The 27431-nt window shown below is 46.4% G+C and overlaps 1 long non-coding RNA gene across 1 annotated transcript in view; it reads right to left on the bottom strand.

The window, feature by feature from the left end:
* Positions 1-27431, bottom strand: part of LOC128821715 (uncharacterized) — a 48333-nt gene that overhangs the window by 248 nt on the left and 20654 nt on the right. The window lies entirely within an intron of this gene.

Consider the following 27431-nt stretch of genomic DNA (forward strand, 5'->3'; position numbering starts at 1 on the left):
GGAAACACTCAAGTCCAAACATAATTACAGGGGCAGGAAACTTCCCTCATTATTTTGTGCTCAAGCCCAGTCTGGGACTGCCAGCATCAATAGGGTCCTCTGAACCGCAGCGAGTGCTCCATCACCCCCATGCATGCTTGCTGCAGCTGGGGTTTGCAAACAAGTACTCAAGACATCCATTTTCAACCTCCTCTCCATACCTCTCCCCTCATCATCTTGCAGTACATCACCAGAGCCACGGAAGCTCCTCATTTCCTCCAGCACTCCTGTCTCCTTTATATTCTGCCCTGTCCTTCTACCCTGATGCTTAATCAAAGCTGCCACAGCTAGAAATTAAGCTGTGTGTTGGGTTTTTTACCCTTTTGGCAGTTCCCAAGCTAAAACACATGGCCACCAGTGTGTAGACACTGTGTTCTGTGGTGTAGTTTTATTGAGATTTACTTAGGCTAGTTCCCATTCCTTCCCTGGTGGTGAGGATAGGGCCATCAGACCAGAGAGAGAAAGGTGAGGAGCAAAAAGCATGGGGGCTTGTGATGTTCTCCAAGCAAGTAGGAACGTTTCTTCTGTCTCCGGCATCTGAGGCCCTCTGTTACAACTTGAGGGTACGGGCATTTCCTCACAAATAGGGAAAGGAGGGGATATGTTGAGGTTCCAAGGTTGATGGCATGTCTTGGTTTTAACTGGAATAATTAATCTCCTTCTTACTATTGATTTGGATTCAGTTGAGAATGATGTTGATAACACACTGATGTTTCAGCTGTTGCTCAGCAGTGCTCACCCTAACTCAAGCACTGGTCAGTTTCCCATGCTCTGCCAGGGAGCAGGTGCACAACAAACCAGGAGGGAGCATGGCCAGGAGAGCTGACCCAAACTGCCCAAAGGGATATTCCATGCCATAGAACACCATGCCCACTGCATAAGCTGGGGGGAATTGGCTGATCACTGTTGGGAAACAGGCTGGGCATCTCTCAGTGGTGGTGAGCAACGGTGTTGTTTATCACATGCCTTTCTTGAGTTTTATTGTCTTTCTCTTCTTCGTTGTCATTGTTATTACTAGTAGTAGTGTATTTTATTTTATTTCAATTATTAAACTATTCTTATCTCAGCCCACAAGATTTTTACCATTGCCTTCCACACTGGGGGTGGGCAGGGGGCAGTGCATGGTACTTTGTCACTGGTTGGGGTTGAACCACAACATGGTAAAAGATGCTGAGAAGACCAGTATCAAAGCTGGGGCTTGGAGAAGTCTAGACACAGGCAAGCCTGAGGAGCTGGGGTGGGGTGGGTGCTCCAACACCAGCTCTGTGCCTGACTCACTGCCTGACCCCAAGCAAATCCTTCACCTTTCCACACCCCAGCTTCTCCGTCAGTAAATTGGAGAGTGATATCAGATTCCCTTCTTGGGGCGTTGCGAGGGTGAATCACTGCAGCCCAAGATCCAATGACTTAAAATGAGCAATGGGAAGTTATGCAATTGCTTTCCCAACAGGCAGCCGTGTTATTATCTAGGAAGGAGCTTGGGGAAAGGACAGTGATGCAACGCTAGAAGAAGCGGGACATCCTTTCAGAAGCAAAAACTAATCAAAGTGTGGGCAAGGCCTGAAAGGCCCCAGTGGTGGAGCTTCTCTGTGCCAATACAGGAATTGCTGTGCTACATCAATCTGCAGGACTTAGGGACACATAATCTAAACAGAAATCATTTAAAGATGTCCTTGAGCAGCAACAGATTTCCAAGAAAGCCCATCTCCTACAATAACAGGGGGTCAGGGTACTTGTACTCATCCTGGTGGTTAGAATAAATCCATGGGATGGTACAAATAAACAAGGTAGGATGTAGCAGTTAAGAATAATGAGACAAGACCTCACAGCTGATGGGCTCTCCTAGAGCTGGGTAGACATGGAAAGACACCCATGCCTTTAGGGTTGCCTTGCATGGACATCCAGAGAAGCTCTTTCACAGCACAAAGCCTCAAAGAAGGGAAATTTCCAAAACTCTGTCACAAAAAAACTCATGCTTGACTTCCTGGTGGTTTTGCCAGAGCCATTGAAGTGCAAGCAAGGGATTTCTCATGTCAATCACAGTGTGATTAAAATATCAGGTATTAAGGTACCTAGAATTAACTGCCCCTATCAATCTGTACAGTGTCAAAAATCAAGGCAGTGTAACACTCCAGTTTATGGAATCTGCTGGTTGCCCAGAGGAAACTCCAGGAGAAGAGAAAACTCAGTTCAGTGGGGAAGTCAGACACAACATTGTTATGTTGTGCTCCTGCCATAAATTTCAAACTTTTCTTCCAGTATCTTGTAGGACCAACAAATACAGCTGTACATTGGAATTATCCAGGATTTGAACCTATGCCTTTTGATCCTGGTCTAACAGAACACTTCTCTGTAACATTTGTCACTTTCTTATTCCCTTCCTTTCTCTCCAGCAGAACCATGCAATGTGCATCAATAAACTCACTGTGGCTCTGGCTGTTATTTCTAGACAAGATCCAAAACTAACACCCAGGTTGCAAGTGTTCTGTTTGTGTCTCAGCCTTGCCACTTGGCTCTGTCCCTCATCACTACATGCCAGGGAAAAGATACAGGTGAAATTATAAAGGAAGAACCAATTCCTGGCTGCTCCCATTCAGCTGTTTTCCTACTGGCTGTAGTGGCACAAAAATAAATTCAAGCTTGTAAACTTCTTGGCTTCTGCAGAGTTCTGAATCACCCCCCAGCAATGTAATTTTTCCTATTAAAATCCAAGTTTAACAAAGTAACAAGACTTTTTCTTAAGTAAGTGAATGGATAAACCCAGGATGGTGCGTTTCACAGCTTGTCCAAGCCAAATCTATTCGCTCATCCCAGGATGGATGGTGCAATCCAATAGGGAGAAAAGTGTGAATCACTCAAATCTGCAATGAGTCATTCATTGCATTGGTGGCAGGGTCACCTGGTGCAAAAGCCGTTATGCCAAGAGAGGTCACTGTGTCAAGGCATAGCAGGATTCAGCCTCGTGAACTCTCCCTTTGGAAGATACCTCTAACCATCTTCTTCCCATGATCTACTTGACGGAGCAATATGGTGATACTTTCATTAGATTTCATTAAAAATAAAAATTATAGCTTGCCTAGCAAGGCAGGTTAGGAAGTGGGTGGGTAGGAAGTTTATAAGCTTTCTAAACCATTCTAGCTGGAGGGTTAAGCGCAGAGATTTCAACATCCTGCCTTGAATCTCCAGATTTGCAGAGGCAGGTGTTTATTTCATGTCTGGGTCTGCTTTGCCCTCCAAATTGAGTTAGAAAAATGAAGACATTTCTCCAGGAAAGAGTGATAACCCACACAGCTGAGTATTGTTTACGACACCTGGTTTTGGAGAAACTTAAGATGAAACTGCAATCCTAATTTAGGTTCCGGGGCACTAAAGAGTGGCTTGGAACCTGGCAAACTGGGTTTGGACTTGAGTTACTATATAGTTATAGGAATAATATTTTAAATTTCATGAAAATAGCTCTTCATGAAGCCCACTGATTGGGACCAAGTGAAGGAAAGAGTACCCTGACATAAGTCCATGCCTAAGGTAATTCAGAAGCATCTCATAGGGATGGATCCCTCAGAGCTATATTGGGCATGGACTTACAACCTGTGCCCCTGGAGGTTCCTTGTCATGTCTAGTTTCCTCCTCACCCCAAAGCTTGTCCTAATTTACAGGAATAAACAATATACATCACATATCATTCCTATAGAGATGCCATTTTCCACTCTCAGAGGTTGCATGCCAGAATAACTACTCCACACTGGAAACCCATCAATTGCTCCAGAAGAAAGCTTTTTAAAAACACATCTGAAGGGAAAGCTATTACAAACAGCTCTCCTGAAACAGGGTTTTGGCAGGGTCTTCTCTGATAAACTTAGACAGCTCTCTGTAGACAGCTGTTCTTCTGAGAGCTGCAGAGCCAGTCCTAACCTGGAGAAACTGCTGCTGTTGTGCACCACAGCACGAGAGTTCAAAGACCGCGAAGGCAGAAGACACAAAAATGGTGTGAAGCTCCATCAGCCTGAAGTGTGAGTCAGGAGCAATGACAAGAACTTTCCCTACCAGGTGAGGACATGTCCCAGAATGGAAAGTGTGCCTGCTCTCCAACCTAACCACAGCTAGAGGTGTTCCTCAGTACAGAAACAATTACCTTAAGAGCAAAAGAACCCAACTAGATGTAATTTTAGATGTGTATTCCATGAAATCACTTAAGGAGTGTCTCTTTGTTGGGCTACAAAGGAAGACTAAAGCAATTATCCCAGGTGGAGACAGCTACATGTAACTGGTGTAACCCACCCAGTCTCTAAGGGGGTGCAGACCTGCAAGATACAGAGATGTTTCTACCACAGATGGGGTGAGGTATTTGCAATAGGAGCAGGGAAACTTTAAAACTGTTCCACAATTCACAGCAGGGTCTCTCTCTGCAATGCCACTTAAATTCCAGTTCATCCTTGCTCAAGTAAGGTGAATTAAAAGCATAAAAGGTGCAAAGGAATGTCAGAACAACAAATGGGTGAACGGAGTCTCACCAGTCCAGTGTGGGCCAAAAGTGCTCAAATAAGGTAACGCAGTGATCCCAAGACCAAGACATACTGCTGTCAGCAGGTACATTAGGAAGAAAAAGAAGTGTTTGTGTTGGCACAAGTGCAACTAGGGATGACAATGTTAGCTGCAACTAGCAACTAGCTGTTGACAATGTTAGGCTAAAGCATAGAAACCATAGGAGCATGGATATTCAGTGCTTTCCAATTCAAGTAACATGTTTTTCCTTCTCAGGAGATGCAAAGGCAAAAAGTATCAGAGGGTTAAATCTGAAAGGAAGTGTGGCATCCCTCTTTTTCCCTAGTTTCTGTACCCTGATCTAATTCTGTATCCCTAAATCTCACTTGGGTCTCTCATGGTCTCTGCAGGAGATTTCCTTCTAGCCTTTACCCTCAGAAAAGAGAACTGGGCTCCTGAACTGTAAAAGCACTTTGGAGCAAACTATATGCCCTGCCTCTTGTGTCTTCAGGGCTGTTGCAGGACTGTAACTACCAGTTCACCTGGACGCTCCCTAAATCCACCTCTGCAAAAGCAAAGTGAGCTTGTCTACAATTGCTTCAAGCAAGAGCAGCGTCTGCTGTCCTCTTTGGGACATTCATTCCTCCAGCTGATTTTAAATCAGCCTGAATCCTAGGGAAATTTCCATACTGACCTATTTTTTTTTTTTTTTCCATGGGTAGCTTAAGTATTAAACATCATCCTTTAGCAAATAAGCATTAAGGAACTGCATTGTAATGGGCATTTCTGAGATTCCATAATGAAACAGGGATTTGGCATGGACAAGCCACCTGAGACGAGTGCCTGCGGCTGTGGAGATAACAGGGCTGTAAACAGAAGGGCTGGGCTGTGCAGTGGATGCAACACCCAGAGGAGACACAGTCAGGCACCCACCTCCTGATCCACCAGAAGAGCCCCTCTCCCAAAGAAAGGGATAACGCCCTTTAACTAACAGGCATCAGCAGGAATGGGACATGAGCTGGTTTGAGGCAATAGCTTTTAATCTGGTTCTGGAGTCTTCAAGGAAGTCTTGATCTCATGGGAGGAGAAAAGCAGAGAACTTGAAAGCCATTGTGGTAAGAGCCACTCTTTTTTCCTCACTCCACAAGCATGAAGTTATAGTGGTTGACAAAAGCTGTGGCTGACCTGGAATATCCCAAAGAGCCAACATTTCCTTATGAAAATGTCCTGACCTCTTTTTCTTGGCCTGCCCAGAAGGAATTAATGTGGGGATTTACACACAGAAAACCCCAAGAAGAGTCAGCAAAAGCAGATTCCAAATTAAAATCCAGGAGATACCCAGAATTTCAGTCCTAAACTAGGAGCACTGAAACAGGGCTAATCTTGTGCCTGGGAATACATCCTTTAGTTCCTGTGTGAGGACACAGGAAGTCCAAGCCCCAGTTTGCTTCAAGGTTCAGAGCTGGGTCATTTTTGAGCTTGAGAAGCCCACAGTTGAACCAAAGTGGTTTGTGGAAGCAAAAAGCACTACATGGCAGAGGCAATCCCACCCCATACAGGCAGTCAAAGATCAACTTGTACCCCTTACTTCCAAGGGCAGGGCTGGGTATTGAGAAGAACCAGGGCAGAAGCCACAGGATCTGCCCATCCTGGCACAGGATGGGGGGTCAGGGATGAGAAGCTGGCAGAAGAGAACACACACTTTCCTTTGAGCCACCAGTGCCTTTGGAGCCAGTGCTGGCAGCAGCTTCCAGTCCCAGCCACCTCTTCCTGGGGTCAGACACTCTTTTTCCCTCAGGCAAGGAAGCCCCCATCCCTGTCAGCTGCCAGCATCCAGTCAGAGCAGGATGAGACTTAAAAGGAGCACCAGGTGGAGGCAAGCACTGGGTGTTCTGAAGTGACAAGTAGGAGATCCTTTCCCTCCTCCACCCACAGAGAGCTGTTATGTCTTTATCTCCTGGGATGCAGAGGCGGTGGATTCCATTGTCATTGCAGCATGTATCTACCAGTAAATCCCACCAGTAGAGTCCCATCCCCACCACAGCTCCTTTTCACTTCCAGACTAGAGAAGAAGAAGTAATGGGAAGGAGGCAAGAGCAGCAGTCAGCCAGGGAGCTCAAAAAAAAAACAGAGAGGAGATAACCCCTCCCCAGGCTGCAGCAGCCTCAAATCTTCCCATCGCAAGCACTTTGTTACACCAAGTTTGCAGGGAAGCAGGAGCAGGGCAATACAGCCAAGGCATCAAAATGCTCATGATGTAGCAGGGTGTCTTGCCACACATCCCACTTGGGAAATCATTTCCCAGAAAAAGCTGTCAATGAAAGTCTGTTGTTTCTGACTGGGAGTTCCCAGAAGGGAGTTCTGGATCCTCTGGGAATAGACTCTCCTGCTTTACCTGTTAACTACACATTGATGTACCCATTCTTCAGCTCCAGGGTGGGGGTATCGAACTCTCCAGCCTGTCATGGGAAGTGCAGGTGATAGATCTCTGACATGCCCCGTTTCCTGAGCCTGCCACTCAGACATCGCACCCACCACATCCTGCAAGAAGTCCAGAGACCTGAATCAGACATGAGTCTGGCAGCTGGAGTCAGCAAATTGGATACCTATTACAGAAAAGTGAGATAAGATCTCTAACACTCATCCTGCTTGTGGCTTGGGGAGGATCTATTGCAGGCACCCAGCTGGGACATCCTCTCAGCCTTGCAAAAAAACCTTATGAAGAGGTACCAACCCTGGCTCTACACATGCTCTCCCACCCTTCCCATGATGAACACACTCAGCTGGCAGAAATGACGATGCACAGAGTGAGGGAGTGGAGCTTGGCATGGCTGTCGTTCTGCTCATTCATTCTTGCCCCTGGCACATCAAGTCAGTGATGAGGAGGGAAGGGTAAAAGGGCTAGAGAAAAGCTGGTGTGATATCTCAGTGTGGACCACTGAAGAGGAATAAGGCATGCCAGTCATTTGTGGCAGTTTTCCATATGCGGTGTGCTAGGAAGACTTGGTCCTGGTGGCTCCCACAGAAATCACAGGAAGTCTGAAGTTGAGGCTATTATCTACCTATAAAGGAAACTTCTTGCCTTGCTTGTCATCTAGGAGAGAAAAGGTGTGTGAGAGGGGAAGGAGAGGCAGCAGTCTTCTTCAGGTGGGTTTTGACATTTCAGCACTTCTGAGATCCCTGAGAGGCACGAGCTATGCCTCCCACTCTCCCACTACTGGAACAGCTGGCTCCATAGCAGGAAGCAGAGCACACTGCATCACTTCCAGTGGGCATCCTTGATGCCCTGTGGAAGCAGCAGTAAGGTGCAAGGCTGGTGGCTGAGCTCAGCAGGCCTCCAAGCATGAGCTGCCCAGAGTCTGCTCATGCGGAGAGCCACCAATAACTTGGTTTTCAGCCAAGGGCGATGAGCTCCGAGCAGCCCGCAAGGATCCATGTCCAGGGCATGAAAGAAGGCAAAGTTGTAGCAAAGAGAATTGCATTGGTGGTGGTGTGACCTGCTTCTGGGACTACGGCCCTTGGCTGCAGTGTCTCATATTGTTCCCAGGGTTTGTCACAGCAGTAATCCTGCTTCTTCAGAAACAGGCCAAAACTGCTCATCTCAATGAAGTGACAAGAGGTCTCCAGCAGTGTGTACTCATGTACAAATGATGCTGCCCACACTGGAGAGGCAAGGCATATCAGATCAGGCATATCTATCAGAAAAATATCAAATGGGGGATTAAGACACATGTCCTATCCTTTAGCAATCCTTTACACCAGTGGTGTCCCAGAAGAGAGGTGCATCCTCTCAGGCTAAAGAACCTGGTGAGTTGTGTCAAGTTGGACCACATCAAGCCTGGGAAACAGGGCAAATTGCTTGTAATAACTCTTGCCAGGGCCTCATATTGAAAAAAGAATTAACTTTTGCTCTCTGAAATAGAGTTTCATCAGTCTGGGAGGAACACTGCTCCCTTGACACCAGCCCAATGGGTTTGTTTTTTTTTTTTTTTGTTACCACTTACTGTAAGGTGCTTCAGAGAGGTTTCTGGAATGTACACTGCCCTTAGGGTGACTCTGGGCCATGAAACTCTAGACTAGCTTGTGGACCTCTGTGGTAAAGGATCACATCTTTTATTATTACTTCCCGCTGCTGGAACTGTTGAACTCAGGTCACTGCTCTGTCTTTCATCACTATCGTTTTTGCCGCTTGGTAAACAGGCAACTTTCCGTCCTGTTTCTGGGACAATGCATCCTGCAATGGATGAGCTCCAAGCTAACACCTCAAGGTTATTGTTGATTTGGTAACAAAAAATGCCAGGCTAAATCTTCCATGCATGTAAACTGAGATATCTTCAGCTTTCAGCAGTAGAGAATTTGGCCCCCAAACCTTGATTGCCCTGGGTGCTGGGATGCTCCCCTGCTTGCCTTCTGCACCATTGGTCTGTGAGCAACACTACAGGTGGTTTAGACACGTTTGGGCTCTGCCCTAGCATGTGTAAGAGCCCTGACCACTGCCTGGGATTATACTTGAGATATTGCCTCCTTTTACATCACCCAAGATGAAGGAAAGCAGAGATATGTGTGTACCAAAGCTGGCTACAAACCTGAGCTTCAATAACGTTCAAAGACCCCTGCTGAGGAGTCTGCATGAATGCAAGACATGTTTCTTAGTGCTGGATGTCCAACAATAATGATGTTCTGGCTCTGCATTCCCATCTCCCACTGGGATTGCCAAATCCACTAGCGTCTAATTGCAAGAGCTGGACAGCTCTGCACTGTGCCTGGCCACATTATCCAGTTTTTGAAAGGCCATGGCAAGGAAAAGGTTTTCACTGAAATGGTTTCACTGAAAGGAGAGGAGAGGAGAGGAGAGGAGAGGAGAGGAGAGGAGAGGAGAGGAGAGGAGAGGAGAGGAGAGGAGAGGAGAGGAGAGGAGAGGAGAGGAGAGGAGAGGAGAGGAGAGGAGAGGAGAGGAGAGGAGAGGAGAGGAGAGGAGAGGAGAGGAGAGGAGAGGAGAGGAGAGGAGAGGAGAGGAGAGGAGAGGAGAGGAGAGGAGAGGAGAGGAGAGGAGAGGAGAGGAGAGGAGAGGAGAGGAGAGGAGAGGAGAGGAGAGGAGAGGAGAGGAGAGGAGAGGAGAGGAGAGGAGAGGAGAGGAGAGGAGAGGAGAGGAGAGGAGAGGAGAGGAGAGGAGAGGAGAGGAGAGGAGAGGAGAGGAGAGGAGAGGAGAGGAGAGGAGAGGAGAGGAGAGGAGAGGAGAGGAGAGGAGAGGAGAGGAGAGGAGAGGAGAGGAGAGGAGAGGAGAGGAGAGGAGAGGAGAGGAGAGGAGAGGAGAGGAGAGGAGAGGAGAGGAGAGGAGAGGAGAGGAGAGGAGAGGAGAGGAGAGGAGAGGAGAGGAGAGGAGAGAGGACCTCACATGGCATCAGATCAACAAGACAGGAATATCCGCACCCAGCCCTGATGAGTACAGGGCTGTGGGGTTTCAGATGTTTTTGCAGTTTTGAAAGAAGTTTAAAAGTTAAAGACAGTGAAGACAGCACCAGGAAATTCACCAGAGGGCTAAAGCAAATAACAATTCACAGGAAGAAGCTGAGAGTTCAGCATGTTCAGCTTTTCAGAGAGAAGATGGAGAAGCAGCTTGATTATAGGGTACAATACCACTGTGAGGAGAAAAATACAAGGTCTTTAATTTCCAGAAGAAAGGCTTGTCAAGACAAATGTGTTTTAGCCTTGAGCCAGGCAAATACAAATGAGAAGCCCAGGCATGGGGATTTGCTCTTACCCAGTGCAGTGCTGGCTCTCCTGTGGGGTGGGGACTCAGCACAGGGGAGTCCCTCGGGGGAGAGGGAGGACACCAGTACAGAGAGCTAGAATGTTTCTGGCTGCCCCCCAATTGCAGGTGCTGCTGCTTCAGAGCACGCTCCATCAAGCCCCTCTTTGAAAGATCATACACTCGAGTGGAAGGGGAGAGACAGGAGCAGAAGTGATTTACTAGCCTGAGGCTCAGCCAGGCGGAGCCTGTGCTGCACTAGTCATGTAGTGTGGTATCCTTGAGCTCCAGGGATCCCGAGCCAAACCAGAATAATTAATTGTGCAACACCTTTATGACTGGGAAACCTGCCTCCCTGTCCCTTAATACCATGGCAGTGCCCAGGGGCAAGTCATCTCTTGCTGATTGCAGAGCTGCTGTGGCAGGAGCAGGGTCCCAAGGTGGGTGACAGTCGCTGCCACAAGGTAGGGCAGGGACAGTTCCCACTGCCCCTGCGTGAAGGGCAGGATGCATTTGCAGAGCCATTCATTGGTATGGGAGACATTTCTCCAGTCCCTCAAGGGAATGAGAAATGTGCTTTAACACCTTGTCCAAGCCCAAAACAAGAATTTCAACTACACCAGCAGGTCTAGCTGATTTTCTTCTTTATCATCTCTGTTGCAGGCTCCTACAGTCATCTTCCATTCATCCTCCCTTCCCCCTTCACACCATGTGTGTGTCATGGGACACAGCCAGGCTGCCCACACCAGGAGAATGCAGCCATGCAAACACTCTCCCACACGCTGCCCCAGGCACAGCCGGTGCCCAGCGCTGGCACGGACGCACCCAGCGCGCACGTCATGCCAGGCACTGCCCTCCTCCCCTGCCTGGTGCAGGGCTACCAGCCCCTAAGGCCTGAGTGGGCAGGGGCAGGGCAGGAGCAGAGCCCAGGGCTGAGCAGGGAGCAGTGGGTGTCACTGGGAGCTGAGCTGTGCCTGCACCACGAGGGTGGGACTGAGATGCGCTGGGCTCTCCCCTGTGCTGTGGTGTTCTGCAGACAGCTGAGGGCCCTGTCTCAAACCAAGCACATTTGGTCAAAGGGGACAGGGGTGTTTTTGGCTGTGAGGTTCAAACATCTGCCTGCACAAGCTCTTCTGCTGTGCCTCACTGGCACAGCTGCCAGCACAGCCTGTTGCTCTGCTCCCAAGCTTGCCCAGAGCATTGCCAAACTGGCCCTGCTGGGGTTGGATGTTTTCTCACCTGCTATTTACCTCAAATATATATTTATTTCAAGCACTTCCAGAAGTAGGCTAGTAACAAATTTATGCTTTTACCCACCTTAAAATGCCTTGCATCTGGGACTGGAGAAATGGTTGGGAGACAGAGTTGCAAGTAGGCAGGTGTTTTGGCCCACCAGTGAAAAGTTCCAGTGTGGTCCAAGTGCAGTTCAGGTGGCCTCAGCAGAGACTGGACAACTCTTTGCTGACAAAACATCTCTGAAATTTTGGAAGTCATTCACCTCTTATCTGAAATTTCTGCAGCTCATAGAGAGGACAAGATCACTCGCCACTTCTTCCCCACAGAGGAAATGGATCTGCTCCCTCATGTTCACAGAAGCAAAGAAGCCCAGAATGAGGCTGGACCACAGTGGGTCGTATGGTCCAACCTCTCTGCTCAAGTAGGGTCACTTCAAACTGATGGCTTCTGGTGGCTCCATGGCAGAAAGTGTGTACCAGAAGTGAAAACCAGGGACTGACAACATCCCCTGACCATGGTTTTCTCTGTGAGATGATGTCTGGGTAGAAGGATTATCTGAGAGGTAACAATCCCAGATCGGGGTGGAGGGGGGAGGTACAACATTATAACACTACTCATAAAAGAACTGGGCATGTGGATGGAAGCTCTGGTGTTTAGAGATGAAGACAAGGCATGGAGATGGAAAGAAAAGAGTTTGGGAGAGTGTTTGGGGTATGATGCCACGGAAAGCCATTCTTGGAGAGACCACCTCATGATTTCCCACAGAGAAACCCAGACAGGAAGGTGGTAGAACCCAGAAATGGCTGGACCTGGTGACAGAGACTGCCAGCCTGTGGAGGTCATGAGAAGGGACAGGAGACAAATGAGAGAGCCACAGAGAGACCTGATATCAGAGACACAGCATTTGCGACAGGGAAAGGGAGGAGGCATGTGTGGAGCTGATAAGGACTCGGGAGAAGCTGCAGAGGGACTGGGGCCAGTGTGCTATGTGCAGAGTCAATTTAAACAAGAACTTAAACTGGGAGTTAAGACAGCAGAGAAAGGGCCTGAGGTTAAGAGAGGGAGAGGGGGAATGTCTCTGCAGACAAGCAAAGAAAAAGGGATGTAACTTAGGGTGGAAGGGCCTGTGAGCCTTGAACCAAGCAGGACATCGGGAAGGGCAAAAAAACTGGGGTGGACAGGAGGAGATGCTCAAAAAAAGAATGAATACATGGAAATGAGTGCGTATCAACCATGATACACATGCTCTGCCATGAGACCCAAGAGATCTACAAGTCTCACCCTGTCCTCTGCTGTCAGCAAATACCCATATAAAACCTTCAGGCAAAACATGTTTCAATCCCACTGTGTAATGAGATGGGGGACTCCCACCAATTGGTCACCCCAGAGTCCCTCTGTTCCAGCTGGTGGAAGGGGAGGAGCTGTAATGAATAATGAGAACTGAGTAAGGCTCAGGTTTTGACCAGTTGGGTGGCTTTTTTCAACCACAGAGAAATGCTCCAGACATGTGCAGTAAAAGAATTGTGTTAAAGCTTCTAAGTCTGGCACTCCACCAAGAAAAGCCAGTCTGAAGTTCATTCACACAGTCTTGGGTTTAAAAACACCCTGAGTTTACACATTAATAATCTTCACTAGATCTCCTTTGGGATTTTAAACAGGCAGTTCTCACCCGATGAACAGACCTTGTATCTTCTGTTTCCCTCCTGCTACTCCTCACCTGTCTTCAAACACTTCGATTCCACTCCAAAGGACAACATCATGACCTCAGCTTTCCCAGGTCTTTCACAGCCCCTCCAGCTGGAGAAGTTCCTTCAACTCCCTTCACTCCTTGGGAAGGGAGCATGAGAGGGGAGCATCACCCCCTCTTCAGCTGAGCCCAGAATAGATACATATAGGTGCCCCCATGTGATGTGCCCATGCCCATTGTATCAGAGGACCAGTGCTGTGCATGCAAAACCAGCTGAACATCCAGCAGTGACCGCTGACGGTGCAGACCAGCAACGTAAAGAGATGTTAACTCAGCCCCCTTGAAGGAGGCCAGTTGTGGAAATCACTGAGGTCAGATAAAGCATAGGTCACATAAAACACCAGGAGGAAGAAGCCAGAGCCTGACCACCACAGGTAGATTCCCTGGTATATGCCTCTGGTCTGGTTGGGACCACCAAGATGCTGGAAAAGAGAGAATATGTACTCAGGTACGTCTTGTGGGTGCTCAGCTACGAAGTGTGGGGACACTTGGCTACCCCTGATCTCCTCACACCATTGTCACGTAGAGCTCCTCTAACTGGGAAAGACATAAACACAAGCAAGAAGTTAAATCCAATCATTTGTCATTACAGAAAACTTGGACCATGACTGAAGATGTTGGGATAACAGTGTCTGACTTGGTTTTAAATCCTGCTGGTGATACTGACTTCTACAGAGCCAGCACTGGAGTGAGAAGGATACTGGAGGGGAGACCTCCTAGGCAGCAAGCCCTAGGGATGATAACAGGGGTCTGAGAGCTTTGAGGGGAGCAGTAGATCCAGCAGTGAACCTGTTCCTATTGCACAGCTGTAGCATCAGGACCTTTTCCAAAGGTCCTAAATAACTTGGGCCTGTTAAAATGGGAGGTAAACAGGAACTGGAAGCAAGAGAGTGCTTAGACTCTTCACCCAGAGAACAGTAAAGATTTTTCAGAGGGTGCTCAGATCAATTTATTCAGTGTCTGGGCATTGGGCTACCTGTCTAGAGAAAGACTTGGATGCAGTGAAACACATGCTGGACATTCACTGTCAACACAGACGATAAAACCAGACATCTGGGGCATGATTTATCTAAAACAAGGAGGTCTCAGAGGTGTCCTGAGGTACCTAAACCAGTCAGTAGATGTGACATGGGATCTTCAGGAGACCCTTGTCCTTGCAAAAGTCAGCTGGAGGTCAGGAGGAGCATCCAAGTCATTTAGGAAACAGAATCAAGCACCTGATGTGAGACACTGGTGTGAGTTTGGAAACCCCACACAGCGTCTAGACACATCTCCCTTTACCCAAATGCTTTGATCTGTGTCTGGCCTCCAGCTGACCAACAGTGCTTTTGCAAGGACTTTATAACCTAAGTAATTTGGATGGCGTGGCAAATGTTTTCTGGGCAACTGAAAAAATGTGTCTTAAATATCAGACCAGGTCCAGACAAGGTCTAGATCCACTCCGCTGCTTTGGGTCTGTTAGATGCCCATTTCACCTGTTGCACTAGAGACTAGAGTATTGGTGATTAGCAAAGTATCAAACAGCAGCAAAAGGAGGAAGAGCCAAGGCAGGGGACAGGCATAACCTCTGAAGAATCAAGGTCTTAATTAGTCTTGTGAGACTGTGTCCTGAACATTTAGGATTTTACCCTCTGCATTTTAGCACCAATTTTGCCATGAGTGTCTTCAAGATGAGGCTGCAGCAAACCTCAGCTTTGAGAAGGGCCAAGGCATGGCAAACCCTGCTGACAGATGTTAGACCTGCCTGATCCTGGAATTTCTTTCCACCTCAGTTTTTCCTTCTGTTATGAACAAGTTCAGTATGTTCAGAGCTGTCAATACACTTACAGTTATGATAAGCTAATTATGTTAATAAATGTTAAACCCTTGCTGTACCCCCCACTGTTAACCCCCTCACATACACCCTTGTTGTACCTCTCACTGTTAATTCCCCTTACATACACCCTTGTTATATTCCCCCACTGTTAACCCCCTCACACACACCCTGGTCGTACCCCCTTTACCTGAACCCTTATTGAATCCCTCGGGTACTGCCTCTGCTGCTTCCAAAATGGCGGCCGGAAACAGTCCTGGGAATATGCAAATTTAGCAAAACTCAAGAAAACCCAACCAAAGACCCTAGAAACAACGAGACAACCTAAAATTTGGAAAACTAAGTGACTGGACCTACCGGGGAGAAGTCACTCTACATCACCAATAGGGTTTTGGAGGTCACTATTACCTCAGTGTAACTGGACTAGAATGAGGGCCCTAGCCGATGAGCCAGAAGCTGTGTTCCTGGGCATGCCTGTGAGGATGGAATCCCTGGGTCTGCTGTGAGGCAAAACTGACTGGCTCCTCCTCTGCATCGCCAAAGGCAGCAGTGGTGGTGTGCGCGACCCCTCAGGCCCCCACCCAGACCTGATCACTTAATAAAGGCCTTAAGGAGCTGGTCTCCTGGCCCATTTATCCGAGCTGGGGGCTCATCGGGGGTAGCCACGCCCACTGAGGATGCCGGGACGGGGATGGCTGCCTGACCTGTGCCTCTGGGACTGCTCAGACCGAAGGACCAGCCTGGGACCAGCGACGCGCAGGAGCGCCGGACGAGTAAGTAACCGCGTTGGCGGGCAATAGGGGGCGTGCGAAAGGTGTGTGAGTGAGACGAGGGCCGGCAGCTCGGACCCTCAAAATGAGTGTGGACCCCCTCCCAGTACCACAGTTTTGGACTCCTGCGAGGGGGCCAATCGGGGACGGGGGGGGGGGGGAAACAAAAGGAAATGCTGAGTGAGGCGTCTCCTGGGGACAACAAGGGTTCCCCCCCGCCCCGGGCGTGCCGGGCATAGTCAAGCATGAGTGGCATGCAGCAGGGCTAGGTCTCCCTTTATAGGACTCTTGATGGTCTGGGTATGTCCAGGCATGTGGAGTACCCAGACAGTGTGTGAGTGATTGTGTGAGTGACATATCACTGGGTTGCCTTCAGGCACTGCTGGCACCAGGCGCCCACGAGGGTCCTCACTTCCCAGACCGGGTCAGATGTGCCGCAGGTGGTGCACTGCCACAGTCTCAGGGAGGAGACTGTGAACCCACAGCCAAGACTGCTGGGGTGGGGAGTCTTTGGGCTAAGGCAAGGACAGACACCACACATTTTTGCACACATTTCTTTTGCCTAGGCTGTTCCACTGGGGAGGGGTAGCCAAGCTAGACTGGTGGATGGCAAAGGGGTCAGGCCCTGCTTGGGTTGATCCCAGTTTCTGGGACTGGATACCCCTGGGTAACCCCACAGAGTCTCCTGGAACCTTTCTACCTCCGTTCAAAAAATTGAGGAAGGCAGACACAGTATTAAAACAGGACGGTTTAGCCTGGGGAGCAGACTCGTGGTCCGGCCTTGTGGGTGGCTAGACAAGGGAAGGTTCTGGTGCCCAGGAAGGGGCTTCTAATACTAGGGACCCTGGCGTGCATCAAAAAAGGTGCTCAAGAGTCTCTAGAGGTGAGACACAGGGGTATGCTTAGGGGGTTGGATCACTAGGATAGACCCCAAGGGGATGGCGGAGGGCCGGACCCTGACAAAGGTGTAAGTGCTGTGGTTTTACCTGGGTAAAAGGAGAGGAGAGAGTGTGAGTGAGGCCCATCCTTTCCCCTTAATAAAAAATACTCCTTGGTGTGAGAGTGAAAGACTGAGAGAAAATAAGAAGAGGTTTAAGTTATCTTAAGGGAGAGAAGGCTTGTGTCAAAGTTATATATTCAGTTACAATTGTGTGTAGATTTGTGTTGCCTGTCTGTAGATTTCCATTCAGGTAGGGGCACCTTAGATGTTTGAATTGTCTATTTAAGGATGGGTCAGTGTATGAGTAAAGAAGGAGATCTTCTGAAAGAGAAAAAGAAAGTAAAAAGTATTCCCCTACACAGTCCACTAAGACAGCTATTAAACCATTCGGATTCTCAAGAAACCACTAAAACCCTTGACCAGGTTAAAACGATTTGTTATTGTACTGAAATTTGGCCAAAGCTAAAATTACAAGGGAAGTGGCCCTGTTATGGGACTCGTGATCCATGGATCTGTTTCCAATTAAACCAGTATTTAAAAACCCAAGAGAATCCTGGTAACATTAGCATATGCTGCCTGCTGGCAGAGTGAGGATGGGAGTAAAGGAAGTGTGAAAATCTGTAAACTGAAGAAAAAAGAGGAAAATAAGGAGGATACTAAGTGTGAACAAATAGCCACCAAGACCTGGGATCTCCTAGATCACCTACTTCCTCCTCCTCCAATTTACCCAGTCCTAAACCCCAGCCCCTTACCTGCTCCTCCCACAGTGATCCCACTACCACCTCCTCCTAATGTCCGTATCCAAGACCCCCATCCTGTTCCCACTCTCCCAGCTGTGACCCAGCCCCTTCTTCAACCCCTCTCTCCACCCCTATTCCTTTGCAGGTTCCTCCAGCAACCAATTCAACCCTTACCGCAACTTTCCTTTCTTTTCCAACCACATCGACTTCACTTCCCCCTAAAGTTTCTAACCTTAAACCAGAACCTTCACCTAACCCTATAGTGACTTTTCCATCCTCCCCCAGCCCTGCTGCATCCTCACCTCCCTCTTCAGCTCTTCCATTACCTCCCCAAAGTCTAACCTCAGACCCCAGCCCTATGAATTTACACTTTTCCCCCTCATGTGTGTCTATCCCCTTACCACCTCCTAATTGGGATCTGAGTTCATCTCCTTCCACTAACCAGCAAGACACTACAGCCCAGACAGCTCCCCAAATTGATAACACTATTAATGGCCCCTGGTGCAATACTAGGGCAAGGACATCAAAACCTGAAAAAATAATGCTCCTCAGGGAAGTCCCAATGGGAGGGGTAAGATTCATAAATGCACCACTAACAGCATCAGAAGTTCAGAGCTTTAAAAAGGAGTTAAGGAAATTTCATGGAAGGTCCAGTGGGTATTTCAAATCAGGTGGACCAGTTCCTTGGACCTAGCATTTACACCTGGGGGGAATTGAACTCCATAGTTAACATCTTGTTTTGTCCTGGGGAAGTCAGGATGATAAGAGCAGCAGGCATATACGGATATGGGAAGGGGAGACTAGAATAGGGCCTCCTGGAGACCTTAAGATGCCCCTAGTAGATCCAGGATGGCATCCAAATCGGGAAGAAGGCAGGAGTATGAGAGACTACAGATCTCTGGTAATTAGAGGTATGAAAGAGTCTGTTCCCTGAAGCAGTAACACCAAACTGGCCTTTGAGGAGGGTACTCAAGAAAAAGTTGGGACTCAGCAAGTTGGCTTAATAGATTAAGAAGAAATTTTTAGTTATATTCAAACATAGATTCTGACAGCCCAGAAGGGCAAGTACTTTTAAAGGTACAATTTGTCACTAAGTCATGGCCAGACATTAGAAAAAAGCTAGAAAAGATTGAGGACTGGCAAGAAAAGGTATAAATGAGTTGTTAAAAGAGGCCCTGAGGGTTTACTTAAGGAGAGAAGAGGAGAAGGCAAAAGCCAAAATAATAGTAGCAGTGGCTCAGGAAGGTGTTGGGGCTGATAAAGAACCACCAGCACGGTCTCCTAGAATAAGTTAAGGAAAGCCAACAGCATCGGGAGGGCGATATTGGGAAAAACCTGGACTTAGAAGGAATGGGGAAAGACCAAGAATAGAACGAGTACCTAATGATAGGGCATGTTATTATTGTGGGGAAGTCGGACACTTTAGGAGAAATTGTAAGTTGAGGATGGACTAAACGATTGCACAAGAACAAGAGGCCCTAGAGTGCGTCTTAAGGGGTGATGACCAGGGGTGTCAGGGGCTCTATATGTTGGGGGATCCAATGAAATACCAAGAACCCCTAGTAAATTTTAATGTGGGTCCCCAAGAGGAAGATTTTGAATTCCTGGTAGATACCAGTGCTGATAGGTCCAGTATTAAAAAGCTACCAATGGGAATAGCCATTGGGAACAAAACCTGTGAAATATTAGGGGCAGAAGGGAAACCATTTAGAGCATCAATTATTGAAAAAGTAAAAATTGAAGGAAATTTGAGGCAATGTGTAGCAGATATAATTTTATTTGCCTAACCTGGAAACCAACCTGTTAGGAAGAGATTACAAGTCCTGCTGGGAGTGGGAATTATATCAGAAAATGAAAAAATGGTGGTTAGACTTAAGAGGTTAATCCAAAGTGACCTAGAAGAGATTTACCCCGAGGTGTGGGCAGAGGAAGGAAAATACGGTATTTGGATATCCCACCAATGAAAGTAGAAATGCACAAATACACTTCTCCCATACGAGTGAGGCAATATCCTATTTCACCAGAGGGAAGGAGAGGATTGGTACCTGTAGTCGAACATTTATTAAGGGAAGGTATCCTGGAACCATGTATGTCCCCACATAATACCCCCAGATTGGCCATTAAGAAGGCTGAAGGAAAATACAGATTGGTTCAGGATTTAAGAGAAGTAAATAAGAGGACTATTGCAAGACACCCAGTAGTGCCCAATCCATATACATTATTGAGTCTCATTAAGAGAACATGCCTGGTTTACAATCATGGACTTAAAAGATGTTTTTGGTCATGCCCTTTGGCAGAGGAGTGCCGGGATTGGTTCGCTTTTGAGTGGAAACACCCAGACAAGAACCATAAAATGCAGTTGAGGTGGACACGCCTACCACAAGGATTTACTGAATCTCCTAACTTGTTCGGGCAGGCACTAGAAGAATTGTTAGATCAATTCCTTCCTAAAGAAGAAATAAAAATACTGCAATACGTTGATGACTTACTTATATCTGGAGAGAGGAAAGTAAGGTTAGAAGTGTCAGCATACAACTATTAAATTTCTTAGGGAAAAAGGGGCTGAAGGTATCAAGAGATAAATTGCAATTTGTAGAACCAGAAGTCATCTATCTCAGGCATGTGATTGGAAGAGGGTATAAAAAAACTGAGCTCTGAGAGAATTACAGGAATCCTATCTCTTCTGGCTCCTAAAACCAAGAAAGACATAAGAAAATTCCTGGGATTATTTGGATACTGTAAATTGTGGATAGACAATTACACACAGAGTGTAAAATTTTTGTACAATAAATTGGTGGACCAGGAACCAATTTAATGGACAATAGATGATGACCAGCAATTACAAGATCTAAAAGATAAATTACTTTCAGCCCCAGTCCTAAGTTTGCCAGATCTTGGGAAGGAATTTGATCTTTTTGTTAGCGTAGAATAAGGAATTGCCTATGGGGTACCCAAGAATGGGGAGGATCTGGAAAACTGGTAGCATTTCTATCAAAATTATTAGACCCTGTAGCTAGGGGATGGCCAGCCTGTCTGCAGACAATTATGGCTGCAGTGGTTCTGATAGAAGAAGCCCAGAAATTGACATTACAAGATTAAAGTGCACACGCCACACGATAATTAGGGCGGTTCTTAGCCAGAGAGCACAGCAATGGCTTACTGACTCTAGGATTTTAAAATATGAAATTATGTTAGTAGACACTAATAATTTAGACTTTGCTACCTCTAAATACCTTAATCAGCTCAATTCCTTTCTGGGGAGCCAGTTGACAATTTAGAGCATTATTGTCTTGAGTTAATAAACATGCAAACAAAAGTGAGGGAAGACCTTGGAGATGTACCCTTACCTTATGGGAGAGTGTTGTTCACAGATGGGTCCTCCAGAGCGATTGCTGGAAAAAGAGTTTCTGGGTATGCAGTAATAGAAGGTAAAGACATGGGAGTCTTAGAAAAAGGAAAGCTGTCTCCAAATTGGTCAGCCCAGTGCTGTGAGGTCTATGCACTGGAAAGGGGACTAGATCTGCTGGAGAAAGATCATGGCACTATTTATACAGATTTCCAATATGTATTTGGCATAGTCCACACCTTAGGTAAGATCTGGGAGGAATGGGAATATCTAAATTCTAAAGGTAAAAATTTAGTGCACACAGAGCTAATAAAGTTGGTATTAAAATCCTTGCAAGAAACCAACAGAAATAGCAATAGTACACATAAAAGGACACCAGAAAAGGGATACCTTTGAAATAAAAGGGAATAAACTTGCTGACCAGATAGCTAAGGAGGCAGCCCTAGAATTAGGGGAACCCATTAAGATTTTTCAAGTTAGAAAAGAAAACCGGATAAAGGGAGGATGAAGTAGGGCCAATATTCAGTGAAAAAGAATGAAAGGCGATACAGGAACTCAAGTTACACCAAGGGGAACGTGGGGAATGGTTAACCCAAGATGGAAGGAAGTTTCTAAACCAAGCATTAGCATGGAAAGTACTAACAGAAATACATTAATTAACACATTGGGGAACTCAAGGACTATGCGACCACTTCCTCAGAGAAAACATTTGTATTGGGGTGTAAAATTTGGCGAGACCAATAACAAAAGGATGTATCATTTGTCAAAAGATCAACCAAAAGGTAATGAGGAAAGTGGAACCCGGAGGAAGAAAATTGGCTTTAAGACCATTTCAAAATATTCAAATAGACTTCACTGAAATGCCTCCAGCACAGGGATATAAACAGGGTCTACTATTGGTAATAGTAGACTGTCTCACTGGGTAGAAGCTTTTCCTACCAAAAAGGAGACTGCAGAAGTGGTCGCAAAGATAATCCTGGAAGATATCCTTCCTCGGTATGGTTTAGTTAACACTGTCAATTCTGATAGAGGACCTCACTTCGCTGCTCAGGCCTTACAGCAGGTAATCAAAGCTTTGGGAATGAAATGGAGGCTACATACTCCATGGCACCCCCAGAGCTCAGGCAGAGTTGAAAGGATGAATAAAACTCTCAAAAATGTATTAACAAAGTTAATAGCTGAAACCAAATTAAATTGGCTCAAGTGCTTACCTTTAGCTCTGCTACACATTAGAACAAGACCCTGAGCAGATACAGGGGTCTCCCTTTATGAGATGATGTTTGGGCTTCCCTTTTTACTATCCCCCTACAGTACTGGAAATTATTTAGATGGAGAAGAAGCTACCTCGAACTATTTAGAAGTCATTGGAAAAACATTAGAGGGTCTTAGGAAAAAAGGATATATACCTCAGACCTCTCCCCACGATACAAATGTGCATGGTAGTCATCCAGGGGATTGGATACTAATTAAATCATGGAATAATATCCCTCTAACACCTAAATTTGAAGGTCCCTTTCAGGTGCTGCTGACCACACACACCACGGTACAGACCCTAGAAAAGGGCTGGACACGTATCACTTGAGTCAAAGGGCTGGTAACACCTCCTGGTGAAGGACCCAACTCCCTCGCACCATCCGCAGGACCAGTAGGAAGAACCCCATCCACCAATTCACAGGAGTGGACAGTAATCCAGAACCCAAAGGACCTAAAAGTAATTCTCAGGAAAAAGCCAGGAACTGGTAAAGACTGAAAACAGAGCTAAGGAGTGCGCTTTATAAGTTGCTATAAGCCAGTTGTAACTAACCTTGTGAATGTTAAGAATTGTTCTAAGTGTTAAAGAGTTAAAATTGTTCTAAGTTAAGAAGTTATAAGTGTTACAGAGTTAAAATCCCCCATATAGAAAATCAGTAAGAATTCTCCTGCTGAGTCTTCCTAAAAAAGGGTGATAAAAATTAGCAAATAGAGAGTGAAACAGCCAGGGTGGAGAGACTACTGAATCTCTAGGGAGACCTCGGCTCCAAGAGGCAAGACTGGGGGGTGTCAGCATGGGAGCAATGGCCCCTACCAGACTCTTGGGAAAGCTAATGCTACTGATAAGTAGTACCCTCAGCAGAGAGGGGAACCCCTGCACTAAATGTTATCCCATTTATGATGGGGAAGACCTGAGGTCCCTATTCAGAGTCCACACTAATATAAATACAAGCTGTTTTAATCACTCTCAATTAATTACCTGTCAAGAGGACGGGAGAGTTTATTGGACCACCAGAAATACAGCCTCTTATAGGCAGCGCCTGCTTGGGGAGTGCCCAGTAGGAGAATCCTGGTTCTGTTTCGAGCACGAAGGGCTAAAAGACTTAATAAAGTAAAAACAATTGATGTGGAAGAAAGACGATTCCGACATCCCCTTAGGGAAAAATCTATTCATAGATTTGGTCAAAAAGATTAGTAAAGAGTTAAACTTGACTGAATGTTAGATTTGTGAAAGCACCCAAATAACAGAAATTTGGCCTTGGGAGGGGATTAGTTTAAGTCCACTACAAATTCTGAGATGGAAACAGACAAAACCAGAATATGAACTTTTGGCATCTAGGGGGAGGGAAAAATGGGATTTAAAATCAAAGGTAATAGGTGAAGAATGCATACTGGGAGCAAGGAGGAGATGCAACACCCCTGTAGGGAAAATGGCATGTAAAAGGTATTCATTAATAAAGAATTTGGAGACCAAATGGGTCCCAAGGGAGCCCAATACATACTGGCCTGTCGGGAAAACAGAAAAGGGATGCATATATCACGAAGGATATGTAAGCTTCATAAATGCACAGAAAAAGGAATAAATCCCTTCTGGGGAATTAGAGAACTATCAAAGTTTTGGGAATTCCCGGCTGAAATTGGAGATGGGTTCTGGCAAGTTCCAGAGTATCTATTCTGGATCTGAGGGGACACAGCATATACGAGACTTCCAGGGGACTGGGCAGGGAGTTGCAGCATAGGAGTCATTAAACCAGCCTTTTTCCTGCTACCTAAGAAATCAGGAGCACACCTAGGAGTCCCAGTATATGATGACTTCAGAAAAGATAATAGAAAGAAAATAGACCTAATCGATATGGGAGGTACACAAGTATTGAAAAGTAAAATGTGGACTCCAGAGGAAATTATCTGAACTTATGGGCCATCTACCTGGACTCAGGACGGATCCTGGGGATACTGTACCCCCATTTATATGTTGAATAGGATAATCAGGCTCCAAGCAGTGCTTGAAAAAGTGTCCAATCGAACAGCAGTAGCATTTGAACATACAAGTAACCAATTGTTCCAAACAAGAATGGTAATTTACCAAATTAGATTGGCAGTAGATTACCTATTGGCACATGAAGGAGGAATATGCGGGAAATTCAACTCCTCTGAGTGGTGCTTGGAGATTGATGACAAAAGTGTGGTGATTATCTCAAGGAAATTCGAAAATTGGCTTATGTGGGAAATCAAGAATGGACACCTTTAATAAACAGTAACTGGTGGGATTAATTCTGGTCCTTTAAAGGAACATGGTGGAAAAAGGCTGTGTTTATAACCGTTTGTTCAATAACTGGATTGTTGTTTCTACCCTGTGTGTTCCCCTGTTTAGTTTGGATACTAACACCCACAGTGCAAGCAAGCATACAGCTTCCCAAGGCAGTTAACCAGAATCAAACAAAGATTATGTTGATGGAAAGCCAGAAGCAGAAACATGAACATGCCAAAGAAATATACAATAAATACCAAAGACTTAGGAAATTTTATTTCCAGGAGCCAGAAACAGCAAATTGATGCAGGCATCGACCCAATCAAAGAAACAGAGGAGGGAGTTGTTATGAGCAAGTTCAGTATGGTTAGAGCTGTTAATGCACTTATAGTTGTGATAAGCTAATTACATTAATAAATGTTAAACCCTTGTTGTACCCCCCACTGTTAATTCTCTTACATACACCCTTGTTATATTCCCCCACTGTTAACCCCCTCACACACACCCTGGTTGTACCCCCTTTACCTGAACGCTTATTGAATCCCTCGGGCATTGCCTCTGCTGCTTCCAGAATGGCAGCCGGAAACAGTCCCGGGAATATGCAAATTCAGCAAAGCTCAAGAAAACCCAACCGAAGACCTAGAAACAACGAGACAACCTAAAATTTGGAAAACTAAGTGACTGGACCTACTGGGGAGAAGTCACTCTACCTCACCAACAGGGTTTTGGAGGTCACTACCACCTCAGTGTAACTGGACTAGAATGAGGGCCCTAGCCGATGAGCCAGAAGCTGTGTTCCTGGGCATGCCTGTGAGGATGGAATCCCCAGTTCTGCTGTGAAGCAAAATTGTTCACCTCCTCCTCTGCGTCACCAAAGGCAGCAGTGGTGGTGTGCGCGACCCCTCAGGCCCCCACCCAGAGCTGATCACTTAATAAAGGCCTTAAGGAGCTGGTCTCCTGGCCCATTTATCTTGCTTTTTGCACAATAAAACCTTATCTACCTCATGTGGGCTATGCAGTGATGATTAATTAATGTTAATGAAGTGCATTCAGATCATCCAATTCAAGGACATACATAATTGCAAAATATTAATTACTGTTTACTTATTATCATGAAGCCAATAGCAAACCCAGCTTCTTATCTTTCTCAGCCATGACTCAGAAGGAGGATGATGGCTGATGAAGATAAAGGTGCAGAGTCCAGTTAATCCTGTACAGTGCCACACGTGTATGTCTGTGTGTGTGTTTGTGTGTGAATGTGCAAAGGCACCTGACACAGCAGCAACAAGGCCAAAGCAGGCCATACTCGTGACAAAGCCATGCAATCTGAAACTCCAGGGAGGTGAGCCTTGCCAAAGACCCAGATGGGAAAACAAATGTCCAGCAATGATTCATGTGTTTGAAAATGATGCTCGTGAGAGACCATGTGTCACAGAGAATTAGAAGAGTAAAAGCTGTAATGAATTACTGTCAATGACTAAAAAAATTACTGTGCTTGAAAACCTCATTGTCAAAGATCCCAAACCCTGCTTGAGGGGCAAAAAAGAAAGAGATAGGGAGAACAATATCCAGGAATGGAGAGCTTGGCAGACAAATGGAGAGGAAGTTGAGTTTAATGTTTTGTCATACTTTGTCAAACCCTTGCAGGGTGATAGAAATGAGTTTTGGATTGAGCTTTGAATGAGCTGGTGGTCAGAAAACTGGAGCAGGATGGGTATTCCATGAACAAGAGCCACATAGGTGATATCCTCTGGTAAACAGCTATGGGCTGACCATGTTGATGAAGCAAAAGGGGTTGATTCTATTGGAAAAGCTACGATTGCAGCTAACCTCCAGTAGAGAGGTTCAGGAAGGACCCTGCAGAGTGGTGAGGGGCACTGAGTTTGGTGCAGCTTGCTGAAGTCTCAGAGGAGGGGTGAAGGGTTCACACTGCTGGATCTAGGGGAGCTGTTTTTTGCAAGGAGCAGTGGAGAAGAGAGGAGGGACATGGACATGGAGGAACACAGAACTTTTGGGAAAATGAGAGCAGAGGTTGGGTTGGGGAAATCCATGCCGTGGATGATGAAGAACTTAGCATTAAAAAGTTTTTCAGGCATTTATAGATGTCTTCAAATTACCATCTGACCTCAGAGGACCTACCAAATCCCTTAAGCATTCTAGTATCCTTAAACATCTCAAATTGCAGCCTAGCATTTCCATTGACATGCAAAACTGTTTTCTCTGTGAGGGCTTGAAAGAGTGACTTGAAAGCCCGGCTGTGTGTCCTGCTTAGCCACTTGCAGAGCGTCAGGAGCCTCTGGGCCACGGTGACTTTCTCTGCAGGTGAGTTCAGAGCCAGGTGTGTCCACTGTCAGCAACCAGAACAGCTCTACCACTCACACACCCATGGAAATACACACACTGGATACACTCCCCTAAGTAGTTCCTTAGAACTACAAGAATGGTTATGAGCTACAGAAGCAGGATCCGCAAGTCTAAGCACATTTGCTTTCAGGGGCCTTTAGTTAAATAAGTGACTATGACACACAAGTCCAAGGAGGTTATGCAAATTGATGCTGCTCAGTGAGGTGAAAGATGGGGCAGCTGATGTGCCATGGGACAAGAGGCAGAGCAGGAATGTGTATTGGTCAATGGCAGCAGTCAGCAGCTCCCTTCACATGGAGAAATATCAGCAGGACAGAGTTGGCTTATGCCCAAAGTCCATGGGGTCCTCAAGCTGTTCCCTCTCTGCCACCCAGAGCCCAAAATAAGCCTAATCTAAAATGTGCAGTGATGCAACATCCTCTGCGTGCTGTAGAGCAAAGCCAGAGGACTCCCTAGAACCCACATTTTGGGGTTTGGAGGTGGTAATGCACCACTCCTATATTTCGGCCACCATTCACCAGGGTAGAGAACCATTCTGAAAGCAGCCATCAAACATTTTTGCTGCTGACATGTGACTTCTGCCTAATTCCCCAAGAGAGGTGTACAGCAAGCAGCTTCCATCATAAAATCACTGCTGTTCTCTGAGACACAATGACATAATGACTGTTCCCCTCCAATCCTGGTGTCATGATCTAGCTCCTGATTA

The sequence above is a fragment of the Vidua macroura genome, chromosome Z, assembly GCF_024509145.1.
Source record: "Vidua macroura isolate BioBank_ID:100142 chromosome Z, ASM2450914v1, whole genome shotgun sequence".
Classification (NCBI taxonomy): domain Eukaryota; kingdom Metazoa; phylum Chordata; class Aves; order Passeriformes; family Viduidae; genus Vidua; species Vidua macroura.